Raw genomic sequence first — 15634 nt, forward strand, 5'->3', positions numbered from 1 at the left:
CTTCTTCTTGACCTCTCCGCCTCCACCCTACTCCGACCTATCACCCTCACCTTGACCTCTTTCCACCTATCACATTTCCAACTCCCCTCCTCCAAGTCCCTCCTCCCTATCTTTTATCTTCTCCTGCTGAACACTCTCTGCTCATTCCTGAAGAAGGGCCTGTGCCCGAAACGTCGAATCTCCTGTTCCCTGGATGCTGCCTGACCTGCTGTGCTGTTCCAGCAATAAAGTTTCAACTTTGATCTCCAGCATCTGCAGACCTCACTTTCTCCTCTAGGTGAATATCCATCATCTGAGATCTCAAGTGGGTTTTAATTTGTGACACATATGAAAATGTTGATTCACAACAGTAGGTTGTGCCAAAACAAGACAGCATTAAGCAAGCATGTTTACGTAGACATGGGTATTCAATGGCATGTTTCCATATTTCAGTGGGATCCTTCTTAGCGTCAATTGGAGACTTCAGAATATTATCTTCTGAGAGCTCAATCAATTCCATCTGGAAGTCATCAGGTGCTTTGCAAACATCAACCAGGTGTGGTTGAAAGCTAGTTTCAGTCTGAGATCATGTTTCTCAAAATCTGCAAACCTTTCATTGTATTCTTCAGCCAGGGAGTCTAGAACAGCTGTGCATTGTTTCACGTTGCATTTCCTTAATGATTTGCGTATATCCTGTTCATTAATTACCTTTGCCGGTTCAGGAAAGTGTTCAGCTGAAAGTTCCGATCTGGTAAGGAGAGTTTTGGATTTGCCTGGATTTTCAGCCACATATCATATATAGATTTAGTTTTGCCTTGCAAAAACATATTCAGATCATTTTGCTTGGACATCATATCACAAAAAAATGCAGCATTTCTGCAGAAATCCTCTTTTGACAATTCACATGGTTCATTCACTTCCTCAAAAAAATCTTGTGATTTGCTTTCACAAAAAGTTTTACAAGTATTTGTCCTTGTGACAACCAGTGCACTTTAGAATGATATAGCAGATCCACACTGAATATTTCATTATCAAATTGAATCATGTTGCGAAATTGGTGATGCCATGAGGCATTTATTTGAATGCAGTTTGCAATACCTATAAGTTTCTTTAATGTGTAACTTAAAACAGTAGATTTGGCACAGATTATTTTGATACAAAAGACATTGAAAGGAAATCAAAATACCTGGATCTGGCAATTCTCTTTGGAGCAATGCAATAAATCCTTCACATTTTCCTCTCATGGGAGATGTGCTGTCTGTGCATACATTTCCTAAATTACATAAATTCAGCTTTGCTTCACACCATTTTTCTTTGAAGGCAGTGAAGATGTCAATTCCACTTGACCTCGCCATTAAATTATCCAAAGCGAGTAACTCCTCATGGCAATGAAACTTCACAGTTGGAACACAAATAAAAAATAACACCTGTGCTGAGTCAGTAATGACATTGGATTCATCCAACACAATTGAATAATAAGTACCTTTGCTTTGGCATATTGTATGAAGTTGTTCTGTTACAATGTGGGCTAATTCATGTTGCTGATCAGTTATGGTCCTTCTTGAAAGAAGTAGTTGTTTGTATTTATTAAACTTATTTGAATCTAAACATCTTATAACTTCAACAATGCATTCTTTTATGATTTCCATAATGGCTTATCTCTTTTTCCAAGTATATATGCAACTTTATAATTTGCTTCAGTGATGTCAGTCCCTTGTCCTGACATTTTAAAGGAGAAAGTGAGGTCTGCAGATGCTGGAGATCAGAGCTGGAAATGTGTTGCTGGAAAAGCGCAGCAGGTCAGGCAGCATCCAGGGAACAGGAGAATCGACGTTTCGGGCATAAGCCCGAAACGTCGATTCTCCTGTTCCCTGGATGCTGCCTGACCTGCTGCGCTTTTCCAGCAACACCTTTCCAGCTCTGACATTTTAAATACTTGCTGCTGTTGCTGTTTTTGATCTTTAATTTTCTGAAGACTTTTGGAGCTCTTCCAGTTTAGCATATTTGTGGTCCTTATGAGTTGTATAATGTTAATATGCATTGTATTTCTTCACTGTTGTAATTATGGTGTCGCAGAGCAAACGTAATTTTATTTTCACAGCAACTACGTAATACTGCAATTCCCATTCTTCATTGATTACTCTCTTCTCTTCCTTTAATGTTTTTTTTTAGTTTTTGACATGACTGGGTTACCAGTAAAAATTTTTAAAAATGGTGCCCAGATTTAAAAATGTGGATTTAGTATATGCAGACAAATAGGCAGAAGGTTGCAATTGGTAACCCCAAAAGGCTGCATGCGGCCTTAAGGCCACAGGATCCCCCTGCCTGGTCTAGCCAAAGTTCAGTACAGTTTTAGAGCAATTTTCTTATTTTCAAATGCATTCTTGCCAAACTAAAACACGCAGTTTCACAGGTTAAGCTGCTTTTTTTTGTTTTTCTGCTGGAATTAGAATTCAGTTAATAAATCTGGCATCTAAAATAAGTCTCAGTAAAGGTGACTAAGACAATTATCATTGATTATTGTAAAAATACTATTTTATTTCACAAGTACCCATTAAGCAAGGAGATCTGCCATCCTTATCTGGTTTGGTTTGGTCTACATTTGACTCCAGCTCCACAACAATGTGGTTGACTCTTAACTACCCTCTGAAATACCTAAACACCTGGTTGAAGGCAATTAGGGCAACAAATGCTATCTTTACCAGAGACACCACATTTCATTAAAATATAAAAATATAAACCTCCTCCGAGCACTGCATCATAATCATCAGGACTAGATTTCTGCCATTTTTTTTATTTCATAGAATCCCTACCGTGTGGAAGCAGGCCATTCGGCTCACTGAGTCTACATCAGTCCTTCGAACAGCATCCCACTCAGACCCACACCTCCCCAACCGTATCGCTGTAATCCTGCCATGGTTAACCCACCTAGCCTGCACACTATGTGAAATTTGCATGGCCTAACTTGCACATCTTTGGACTGTGGGAGGAAACTGGAGCACCTATAGGAAACCCATTCAAATACAGGGATAATGTGCAAAGTCCACACAGACAGTTGTCCGAGGGTGGAATCGAACCCAGGTCCCTGCTGCTGTGAGGCAGCAGGGCTAACCGCTGAGCATGCATGCTGCCTGATTCTATGATTCTATTCTATATAATTTTATTTTATATGAACATCTGAAACAAGGAACAAAGGTGGGTCACTTGGCTCTTTAACCTGCTTTCCATTCAATAATATCATGGCTGATTTGATTTTAATCTCACTGTAAATTCCTGCATATTCCTGATAATCTTTTGTCTCCTTGATAATCAACAATCTATCGATCTTTGCCTTAAAAATATTTAAAGATTATGCACCCACTGCCTTTTGAAGAAGGGAATTCAACCCTCTGAGAGAAAAAAATAATGTTTCCTTATTCCAGTTTTTAATGGGAGACCCCTTACTTTAAACTATGACAACTGGTTTTAGATTCTCCCACAAGGGAAAATGTTCTTTCAACATCCACCTGGTCAATTCTTGTCAGGATCTTACCTGTTTCAATTAAATCATCTTTGACTACAGAAAGCTACCCTGTCTGGACTCTCCTCATAATGCAATCTGCTCTTCCAGTCCCGCAAAACTGTTCTGAACTACTTCCAATGCATTATCATCCTTCCACAACAACAGTGTCCATTACTGTACACCATACCCCAGATATGGTATCAGCCATGCCCTGTATAACTGAAGCATAACTTCATTATTCTTACATTCAATTCCTATTGCAATGAAATGACATTCTCTTATCTTTCCTGATTACTTGTTGTACCTGCAAGATTACCTGTACTCATTCTTTGCAATTCATGCACTTGAACACCCAGGTCTCTCTGCATTTCAGAACTCTGTAACCTCTCACCACGTAGTTTTTTTTTAGTTCTTTCTGCCAAAATGAACAATTTCATACTTTTCAACATTGTACTTTATTTTCCAGAAATTTGCCAATTTGCTTGACCTATCTATATCCCTTTGTAGGCTTTTTAATTCCGCTTCACCACTCGCTTTCTTATCTTTGTGTCACCAGCAAATTTAACTGACATAACTTTATCAAATTATTTATATAAATTGTAGACTTGAGGCTCCAGCATTAACTCCTGTGGCACACCACAGTGACATCCAATCAGTATGAAAAAGACCCATCAATTCCTAATCTTTACTTTGTATTAGCCAGTCAATCTTCTATCCAAAATAATTAGTTACTCTATATACCATGAGCTTTTAATTTCTGCAATAACCTTTATTGTAGTTCTTTATCAAATTCCTTCTGGAAATCTAAATACATTATATTCACTGGTTCTCCTTTGTCTATAACATAAGTTACTTTCTCAAAAAACTCTAATAAATTGGTTAAACATGATTTCCCTTTGACAAAACTGTATTGATTCTTTCTGATTACCTTGAACTTATCCAAATGTCCTGTTATAACATCTTTACTAACAGCTTCTAACATATTCTAACATATTAAGATAACCTTTCCATAGACATGCAGTCACTTGCAATGCAAGTATTACTGACTGTATGTACGTACAAATAAGCAGGCAGCCCCAAGCTTAGAAAATGCTGACATTAGAAACAACAGTTACTACATAACTGGACCTTGTAATCCAAAGGTGATTTTTGGGCCCTGTCAGATTTTGAATTTTCAGTTTTCATAGACTACAGGTAGTTCTGGGATAACGTGTGTTTCAGCAGTGAGACTTGGCTATAATGTTGCTGAGGAATTAGGAATGGTATTTTCGATAACGCTTACCTCTGTTCCCAATAGCGTCATTCCAGCTATTGTTTCATATGCTTCGTTCTTCGCATGCACCAATGTCCACACTGAAGTCTCTGTGCCGTTCTGCGCATGTGTCGGCCTCCGTGCCATTTTGCACATGTGCCAGTGTCAGCTGCTGAAAGCTACCTCTGTGAGAGGTACATTGAGCAGCTTCCTGTGATATGCATACTACTTCTAAATTATCTCATCTTTTGAAAGAAATGAGGGGCAGAGTGACAAGAATGTTAGTAAACATCCTGGTGATAAAATTGTAGGTGGTGAACACAAGAAAGGCTATAACACGGGAAGAGAAGTAGATATTATAAACCGTTTTGAGCCTAAGGAGAGAATATATGACATAGTTTCGCTTAACAGGATTGAGGGAAGCTACCTTTCACACCTTGAGAGGCAACACTAAAAAGATTAAAGCAAGCTGTATTGCTGGAACAAGTTTGAGTGCTAGCAAATCAGTGAGGTCATGGCCAAACGAACTTGAGGAGATGGAGAGGCTTCTAAGTGTTGGGATAAAAGATCAAACAAAAATGTGATCTGGGACGACCTTTCTCAGTGTAAAAGAGAAAGCCTTACTCATTTATGAAGCTCTAAAGAAAAATGCTCAAATTCTTGCAAGTGTGCCTGCCTTCAGTGCTAGCAATGGGTGGTTTGCTGGTTTTAAGAACCACTATGCATTCCATAACATAAAGTTAATTGGTGAATCTGCCTGTGTAGATGAGGACCGTTCGCTGGCATTTCCTCCCAAAAATTGATGAAGAAGGCTACACCTTAGATCAACTCTTCAATTTGAATGAAACAGATTTATACTGCAAGTGAATGCCAGCAAGTGTCTAAGGATGAAGCACATTGCTCTGGGCTTTAAGGTGGCAAAGGATCGTATAACTGTGTTGCTCAGTGCCAATGTGGTGTACCACTCTGCCAGTGCACGAACCTTAAGTCTACTCTAAGCATCTACTTCAGGTCAAGCAAAAACGGTTGGATGACAGGGCAAATTTCTTCTGACCACATTGTTGGTGTTTTGGAAGATGTTTTTCGGCAGGCTAAATATTTGGATTTCAAGGTTCCCCTTATCCTGGATAATGTGTCAAGCCATCCTGCCACCATTGGTGAGCTTTCTGAAAACATCAAAGTGCTATTTCTATCTCCACACACAACCTCTCTCATTCAACCCATGGACCAGGGTGAAATATCAGCCTTTAAAGCTTATTATTTAAGATACACATTCAAGAGGTTGATTGCAGCTACTGATGGGGATAACAAGGATAATGTTCTTCAATTTTGGAAGAGCTTTAACATCAAGAATGCTATTGAAATTATTGTGGAGGCCTGGGGTGATATCAATAAGGACTACCAGCATGCAGTTAGGTGGCAGCTTCTCCTGGATTTGTTTCAAGATTTTAAAGGATGTGAACCATCAGTGGAGTTCCCAAAAATCAAAGAGCAACGTGTTGCCATTACAAAGCAGGTTGGCTTTGGACAAGTGTAAAGAGAGGATATTGAAGAGCTGCTTGAGCCCCACTGTGAAGTCCTCTCTGCAGCTGATCTACAATAGCTTGTTGCTGAAGGGTAAGTGGAAGCTGGAGATGAAAAGGATAAAGTCCAGTAAGCAGCACCACAGGCTTTCCATGGCTCTTTTGTCTTCTATTCTCAGGGAAATTAAGAAGCAGTTACACCTCTTAGAGGACAACAATTACAATGCAGAATGCAGCAGAATAGCAGTTCGTTCAATAAGATATCATCTAGCACCCTGTGAACAGCTTCTTCAAGACAGAAGAAAAAGGGCAAAGCAGCAAAAACTAAATGTCTTTTTTAACCCAATCCCCAAGAAACCGAAGATAATCGACTACAGCCATCCATTTCTGCCAACACAACTGCATCTGAAGCTGGTGATGATGATGACACTGTGTCCCTGCATTAACAATATTTTTTCAATGTAATGTGTTCAATTTACTTTTGGTTCATTAATAAATGTGATTTAAAACTTCATTCGGACTGTTCTATACTCTGTTAGGCTTTTGGGTGATTTTTGAGCAATCTTTTTTTTGGTGGCTTGCCCCTAACCCCACTTTTCCCATAGGCCCCATTATTTACATTATGTGATTTTCTATTAAGACAAGTTTCGCTGGAATGCAACTACGCCATTATAGGAGAACCTGTATTGAGCTATAATTGTTCCATCTATACTCATGAAAGTGATCTCCTGTTAACGCTAACACAATTAATTTTAGAATGAAAGGCCCAATCCCATAATGCCGTTCTTACATAAGGTAGCACATTGAAAATATTCATGATATATGTTCTCGTAAGGAAAGTAACGGTGACCCATTAGTCCATTAATAAAGCCATAATATTCCATGTTGTCTACAAATTAGAAAATTTAACCTACTCTATCATTCACTGATTCTTAATAAAGATGAAGAGCCATCTGCCCTTCGATGCTTTCGCCTTCTTGCACGAGCTCAGACATGAGATGGTTAGCTTCTTTCATCTGCTAAATTGCGATTCTTTACATAAAATAAAGAATGGTCCCATAATGAATCATAGATGAAAGATCTTTAAGTGGGTTTGAGATATTCAGCTTGGGTAGAAATTTGTTGCTATTAAAAACGATTTGACCATATTTGATCGACATTGGTGGAGCTCATTCTGCTAAAAGGCTATTTCACATTAAGTTTTATCAACTTCAAACCACTTTTTGGAAAACAAAAGAGAAGTATTAAGAATAAGAACATAAGTAACCACTGACAATAGTCCTTTGGTTATGTGTGTGTGAGTGAGAGGACATGAAACATATAAGCCCATTTCGCCTGTTCAAACCTCTCTCTTTTGATCTTATAATACACTTCGCATCGACCCCGTAATTACAGATTGAACACACATTACATTTCAGAAAAAAACCAAAACCGGTTATAAAAATACCACAATTACCAGTAACAATTTCTAGTTGTAGATAACCCATTTTAATACCCGACATAAGCAAGCTGTTTCTTAAGTGAGCAACCCTACACAAAAGACTTCAATTGTCAAAGAGCAAATGAAGTTGTTCCTGAATTTTACTCTCGTTACCAGACCCGACCTATTCAAACATAGGCTGGCCAATCAGTGCTGAGCGTGCAGTTTGACGCGCCTGTGTTGACTTGAGAGGCTCTTTCTCCGGCAGGATTTCCTGCATTGTCGCTGACAATGTTAGTTTCTAGGTGACTAGACTGAGCTGCTCCAGTTTTCTGATCGTCTGTGGCCTGAAGCGGTAAACTTTCACCACGCCGACACCAGCACCAACGCGTTCCAGCCGAAAAGTTAACCAGCGGCTTTGCAGCTGCACTCAGAATAGTAAAGCTTCCCCTTGTTGGAAAGGCCTTCGGTAAGTACAGTTTCTGTAAACAACATTCAGGGCAGAGAGCTCGCTCAGATGTTAGAGAGCAAAAAACTTTGTATATCAACCCTCTCGATCTGTTTTACTTCCGTTGTTTGTTCTGTGACAGATCACTGCCTGCGTAGCACAGCTTTGTTTAAATGAACAGCTATAATTTCGCGATGTTTCCTTGCTTGTTACAAGCAAGATTATTTGGAGAATGCAGACATATTTTGAGCATTTAAGCTGTATATTTACTACGATAATAATAGTGGAAACAATATCGATTTTTATTTCTTATGAATTTGCAAACCATTCCAGCTGTAGCGATTAAATGATCCAGTCAAAGTCGACATTTATCAATTTAATGTTTATAAAATACGCAGTTTCAGTTTGCGAGATAAATCGTGCTAAATTTCAAACAAACGAATTCAATATCTTTGAACAAAATATAACACACAGTTAACGTAGATTCTTGACAAAACGATCGATTTCAGTATTTCACAAATTATACAAATAGATATAACATTACGAGTAGTGTACAGGCAGCTAAATATGGAAAATCGCAGTTCCTGGAATGGGATAGGATGCTGTGACGCTTCCTGATAAGTTGCTCAATTTTCTCCAGTTTCGAAAGGAAGCTGTGCATTTCCGTGTCTATTATTCGTGTTTTCTTTGAGCATGCATTTCTTTCTGCTTTTCCTGAAACCTCTGCCTGGGTTCCTCAGCGGTTTTATGTGAATCTGAATGGACTATGTTCTCAAGCTACTCTACGGTGGATTGCATCATAAAAGAATTTGATCCAATTCTAGTTCAGTATGCACATACACACAGTACAGCAGGGCCAATGGATAACAATTTGTACACAGAATGCTGCCTGATTTTTCTGTCTCCTTGAGAAGGGGTACTGACGCCAGTTGTAGTACTACATTTGATCAGCATAAGCGGAAATTGTAATTGAGGGATACTGTCAGGTCATTACTTGACAGGGTAAAGGGTAAAATTAACTTTTTTTTGTGACATTCTACAACTGACTTTTGAGAGTTGAGAGATGCATGTACACTTTTACATTAAAGAAGATGTACATGCAGTAATGTGAGGGGAGTTTACAATGACTTCATTTACAAGTTTGGTTCATCCTCATGGTATTGTTTGTAGCAGGCTGAATGTATTCTGCAGTTATTTAGCATCTAGTTTTGCAAATGATCAACTGACTGGCCACCATCCATCACTTTTACTGACCATAGTCATTCTGCAATATAAATGTTTATTATCAAATGTTTTGGCAATCCCTCAGGGTACTGGATGAGTTTCTTCGACTCTGAGAGGCAGGTTGGTCCCACGGACTTTGCCACAGGTGGAGCAGGTGGTGTTTGAGGAGATGGCTGGGATTTTCTTGGCTTCTGTGTGCTTATTCCACTGCTTATGCTTGGCCTCCACATGCTCCACTTGGTGATGTGAGGTAGTTGGCACTTTCACAGAAGCTTCTCTCCAGTTTGTGCATTCTCGGACAAGTGATTCCCACATGTCAGTGGGAAAGATGTGTTTGTTCAGGGAGGTTTTCAGGGCATCCTTGTAGCATTTCATGGTTGACAGAGTCAAAGGTGAGAGATCAAAGATGGCCAGATTTAGAGGTTGATGTTGTTTCCTGCAGTTTTCTTTGATTTGTCACTCACTGAAAATCATGTCCATTTTACTTCTTGATGGGCAGAAGCTACATTGAGATATGGGGAAAAGCTGTTCAGCCATCAGGAGGAGGACTCTCACGATGATCTTTCCTATGTCAGACAGTGGTGAAATCCGTCTGTAATTTCCACAGTTGTACCTGTGACTTTAGGTCAAAAGTTACAATGTTCTTAGATCTCCTGGCATGCTGTCTTCTTTCCAGACAAAGGTGAGGTCAAGAGTGTGTCTCCACTGTAATTTAGTATTTGGGGCAGCATGGTGACTCAATGATTTAGTTCTGCTGCCACATGGCTCCAGGAACCCCAGGTTCAATTCCTCCTTAGGTACCTGTCTGTGTGGAGTTTGCATGTTTGCCTGATGTCTGCATGTCAGTGGGAAAGATGTGTTTGTTCAGGGAGGTTTTCAGGGCATTCAGGGTTTCTACTGGAAGCTCTGGTTTCCTCCAAAGATGTGCAGGTTAGTTGGATTAGCCATACTGAATAGTCCATAGTCTCTAGGGATTTGCAGGTTAGGTGGGTTGGCCAATGTAAATACAGGGTTATGGGGATAGGGTAGGGTGCTGTGCTTTTTGGAGGGTCGGTGCCGATTGAATGGCCTCTTTTTGCACTGCAGCAATTCTACAATTATATGATTCAATGGGAAATCTACTTGTGTTGGAGGCCTTTCTGTCTTTCAGCTGTCGGGTGGCTTTTTTGATCTCGTGTTGGAGGTCTGCTGAGATGGGGCTGGGGACTGTGTTGCAGGATTGTGTCGAGAGCACTTGCAACAGAGGCTCTGTCTTGGTTGAAGATTGATTTATTTATTGTTATCACGTACTGAGACACAGTGAAAAGTGTTGTTTTGCAAACTGTACAGGCAGTTCACACCATACAAAGTGCATCAGGCTAGCAGAACAGGGTGCAGAATACAGTGTTACAGCTGCAGAGAGGGTACAGAGAGAGAGTTCAGAATTAACATTTGAGAGGTCTGTTCAAAAGTCTGAAAACAGGGTAAGAAGCCTTTCTTGAATCGATCCGTACATATATTCAAACTTTTACATCTCTGCCTGACCAAAGAGGATGGAAGAGAATATAACTGGGTAGGAGGGGTCTTTGATTATGTTGGTTGCTTTTCCGAGGCAGCTGGAAGCATAGATAGAGTCAATGGATAGAGGGCTGGTTTGCTTGATAGACTGGGCTATGTTCACAACTCTCTATAGTTTCTTGCAGTCTTGGAAAGAGCAGTTGCCATATCAGCTGTGATGTATCCAGATGGATGCTTTCTATGCTGTATCTATAAAAATTGCAAGAGGTCTTGTGGATATTCCAAATTTGCTTAGTTTTCTGAGGAAATAGAGATATTGTTGTGCTTTGTTGACCTTTCTGTTGATGTGGATGGACAAGGACCAATGCCTTGATCAGCTCCACCTCAGCATCATTGATGCAGACAGGGGTGTGCCCACCACTTCCTGAAGTCACTGATCACCTCCTTCATTTTGTTGACGTTAATGCAGAGATTGTTGGCTTTACACCATGTCTCTCAGGACTCAATATCTTTCCTGTGTTCTGATTTGTCGTTGTTTGAGATACAATCTGGTAGTCTGTCAGCAAACTTGTAAATGGAGTTTTGGCAACATAGTTGTGAGTGTGTAAGGAGCACAGAAGGGGGCTGAGTACACAACTGTATGGGGCACCGGGTGTTGAGGATTATCATGGAGGAGGTGTTGTCACCTGTTCTTATTGATTGCAGTGTAGGGTTCAGGAAGTTGAGGATCCAGTTACAGAGAGGGAAAGCCAAGAACTAAATTTCAGATGAGTCTGCTTGGAATTATGGTGTTGAAGGTGGAATTGTAGTCAATATGTAGGAGCCTGACATAGGTATCCTTGTTATCTAGATTTTCCAGTGATGATTGTAGGGCCAGGGAGAAACTTGAAACCAGACCAGAAAGTGAGGGTGCAGATGCTGGAGATCACAGTCGAGAGTGTGGTGCTAGAAAAGCACAGCAGGTCAGGCAGCATCCGAGGAGCAGGAGAATCGACGTATCAGGCATAAGCCCTTTATCTGGAAGATTCCTGATGAAAGGCTTATACCTGAAGCATCAATTCTCCTGCTCCTCGGATGCTGCCTGACCTGCTGTGCTTTTCCAGCATCTCACTCTTGACTGTGATGTCCAGCATCTGCACCCTCACTTTCTCTTCCTTGAGACCAGACCAACCACATGGACATCCAGCTTTGTGGCAAGGTTTACATGTCATAACAGGCTACAAAGCAACAGTGGGCAACAGAATCGTGGGCAACAGTACATCCCTACCCAATGAGCTCAATGCATTTTACACTCGCTTTGAACAGAGAGTCAGTGAAGCTATATTACCTATCACAACAGCCTTGAAAGTGGATCTTTTGCGCCTGTAGGTGAATTGCAGAGGATCAAGGCTATTTGGTAGGCTGGAGTTGATGTGAGCCATGACTATCTTTTTGAAGCACTTCATAGTTATGGATGTCACAGCCATTGGGTGGTAGTTATTGAGGCATGCCACATGATGTTTCTTTGGTACTGGAATGATGGTAGTCTTCTTGAAGCAGGTGGGAACTTCAAGTCGTAGTAAAGAGAGGTTAAAGATGTCTCCGGGATACTCCCATCAACCGGTCCACACAGGATCTGAGTGCATGGCCAGGGATTCAGTCTGGGCCAGTTGATTTCCATAGGTTCACACTCAAAAAGGCTGGTCTAATATCTACAGCAGTGACCGTGGGTACAGGTACATCCACGGCTGTTGTGATTGGTGACATAGCTTCACTGACTTTCTGTTCAAAGCGAGTGTAAAATGCATTGAACTCATTGGGTAGAGATGTACTGCATGGAGTTGAACAGTAGTTTTAAAGTTTGCAGGTGCACAGACAGCACCCAAACTGAAACATTTATATCGAGAGGTAGTGCAGTTAGCAGGCCAAGCAGCAGTTTTTATCAAGACGACAGGTTTTTAATTTAGCCAAGCAATTTAAACCAGGCGCTTAGATGCTAAAGATCTATTAATTTAAATCTGATGGTTTTGACAACATAGAACAATCCTAATGTAAGAAATTGATGTGTCATCAAGGGTACAAAAGAAGTGGGCAGATGGGCAAAGACCCCAGAGCTAACTGCGATCAACCAGACAACAGCTCTCAATTCTCGAGAGAGAATTGCTGGCTCTCCCAGTCATCTATATCTTAGAGAAAGCACCATCTAAATCACTTCAGTACCAATGGCAAAGAAGACAGTCTTGACAGAAAATACCAATGGAGAAGATGTTCCTAACAGATGAAATGATAAAGAAGACACAGAACATTCTGGAAGACATGTAAGCTGACTGTAATTTTGAGAGACTAAATTCTGTATTTTTGTTATATGAGGGGGGCATTGTATTTATTGGAACTGCATACCATTAGGATCTTGTTCACTTTGGGAATAGTTAGTAGTCAGAAGGAATTTATTCAGTTTGTTAATAGTTTAGTTAATTTTCCCACTGTTAGAGTTTGATAAGTAAATTGTTACTTGTTAATTTTAAAGTGAGTGTCAGGGAATTATTTTTATTTAACCACTAGAAATTGTTGAGAAGCAGGTTACACCACTTTTCAAACTCTTTTTATAGATTATAGGGTGAGGCGCTCCTCTTTAGATTTTTTGGTTTTAATTCTTAGATTGGGGTCAACTTCCACTTTATAATACTACCTTATATAGTTGATGCATGACTTCTACACTATTCCTCTCAATACAAATGCTGAATTCGATTAATCTTTCTGATTGTTTCCTGTACATGTTCATGCGCTGCTTCATCAATGATGTCCCTTCAACATAAAGTCAGAAGTGGTGATGTTCATTGCTAATTCCACTGTTAAGCACCATTCACAACTCATCAGATATGGAAGTAGTCTATTCCAAATGAATCCTGACATGGTCATTATCCAAGTTATGGCTGACAAATGGAAAGTAACATTCATGCCACACAGGTGCCAGGTATGACCATCTCTAACAAGAGAGAAATTAACCAGTGCTTCTCGATATTCAATGGCAATACCATTACTGAATCCTGTAGAAACAATATACAAGGGTTACCATTGACCTGGACTAACCATTTAATCACGGTGGTGACAACACAGGTCAGAAGGTGCAGTGAGTAACTCACTTTCTGATTTACTCACTGCCTTATCATTATTTACAAGGCACATGTCAGGAATGTGATCCAGTTGTCTGGATGAGTACAGCTTCAATAACACACAAACTTGACATCATCCAAAGGCGCCGACTTGACTGGCACCACTTCTGCAGTCACTTCCTTAACCACTAAGTAGCCACATTGTGTACCATCTACAAGATGCACTGCAGAAATTCACCAAGGCTGCTTAGACAACACCTTCCAAACCCATGACTACTACCATCGAGAAGGACCAGGGCAGCAGATTCATGGCAAGTTCTCCTTCAAACTGCTCGCCATCCTTACTTGGAAATATGTCACTGTTCCTCAGTATCACTGAGTCAAAATGCCAGAAATTCCTCCCAATAACATTGTAGGCGTGCCAACATCACATGGGCTGCAGCAGTTCAAAAAGGCAGCTTACCACCTTTTCAATGACAATTATGAATGGGCAATAAATGCTGGCCCAGCTACTGTTCTTCACATCCTATGAATGAATTCAAAATAAAATTCACTTTAAAAATCTGTTAAGTCCCCTGAATGTCCTATGGCCTCACTGATTCTAGTTTTATATTATTCAGTAAGTACAATGTACTATCATTTTTGGGTCCAATGTGGGTAACCTAAATTTTTAAGTCAATTCATCACAGATTTGTCTCGTCATTTAATGTACTAATATCTCTTTGTAACTTTTTACTTCTCTTTATTCTACTTAGAACACCACCTCTCATTGTTTCAAAGAGACATTTAGATTTGTGTTTTTCTATTCCTCCATCTGGTACATCAGTCAATTATTATGCAGAGGTCCTGCTTTGAGAATTCCATTCTAATGCTGTTCACTGAAAGAAGATGATTTGTGTTTCATTTTTACCCTTTGCAGTTTTTTTTGGGGTAACTGTTATTTAACCAAAGGATTCACTCAATGTTGCAAGTTGCCGTATTGAGAAATTATTCTGGATAGACAATTTACCAGAGGACAAAGTAATCTTTTAAGATTGCTAGCAGACACCGTCTCTCTTGAGATCCTTTCCCCGAGTTTGCAGATACTGGTTAAATATGAATACTTCATCTCATTGTCTAAAACTGCTGCAGTGATACATGGATATTAAATTAATTAAGTGAAAGCTATTATTGGAATAGCATCTGATTTGTTTAAACTGCTGATTCATATATTTTTTATGGTAGCTTTTCAGTATATGTTTTTCTCTGATTTTCTTTGACTACAGAGATTCTGCATGATTGTTGTTTCAAACTGATGTGGATTTTCTCCACACTTGTAATGTTCCCAAAAGAATTACTTTGTGATTATTAGGACATTAAGCAATGAATCATTGTTGATGTAACATGAACTCCAGCTGTGAGAAACATTATCATTGTCAACAGCTGCATTTTCCACCATGTGTCATCGTTCTGTCTACTAATTTCATATGTACCCTTCTGGAAGTTTATTACCCACTTTTTAACTTTCATTCCTTCTTCTCTGTGGCATCTTTGACGAAGTGATAGCCTTCCTATACCAAGGCCACATTCATTGCTAGATTTTAACACGTTATGAAGAATTGTATCAAAATGAATGTGGTCTGATTCTTTCACATTTTTTCATTTTGGAACATTCTTAATTTCTTGAGCCCTGATATAACAGATTGTATTGGAAGTCA

General features: G+C 39.8%; 1 protein-coding gene across 1 annotated transcript in view; it reads left to right on the plus strand.

Annotated features, from left to right (window-relative positions):
• The first annotated feature begins 7774 nt into the window (after positions 1–7774).
• LOC122553627 (E3 ubiquitin-protein ligase pellino homolog 2) overlaps positions 7775–15634 on the plus strand; it is a 249147-nt gene continuing 241287 nt past the window's right edge. Inside the window, exon 1 of the mRNA XM_043697729.2 lies at positions 7775–8145. The gene's annotated coding sequence lies outside the window, so the exon portion shown is untranslated. The remainder of the gene's footprint in view (positions 8146–15634) is intronic.

Source organism: Chiloscyllium plagiosum, unplaced genomic scaffold, assembly GCF_037043375.1.
Source record: "Chiloscyllium plagiosum isolate Xiang-an unplaced genomic scaffold, Cpla_swu_hap1 HiC_scaffold_8, whole genome shotgun sequence".
Taxonomy (NCBI): Eukaryota; Metazoa; Chordata; class Chondrichthyes; order Orectolobiformes; family Hemiscylliidae; genus Chiloscyllium; species Chiloscyllium plagiosum.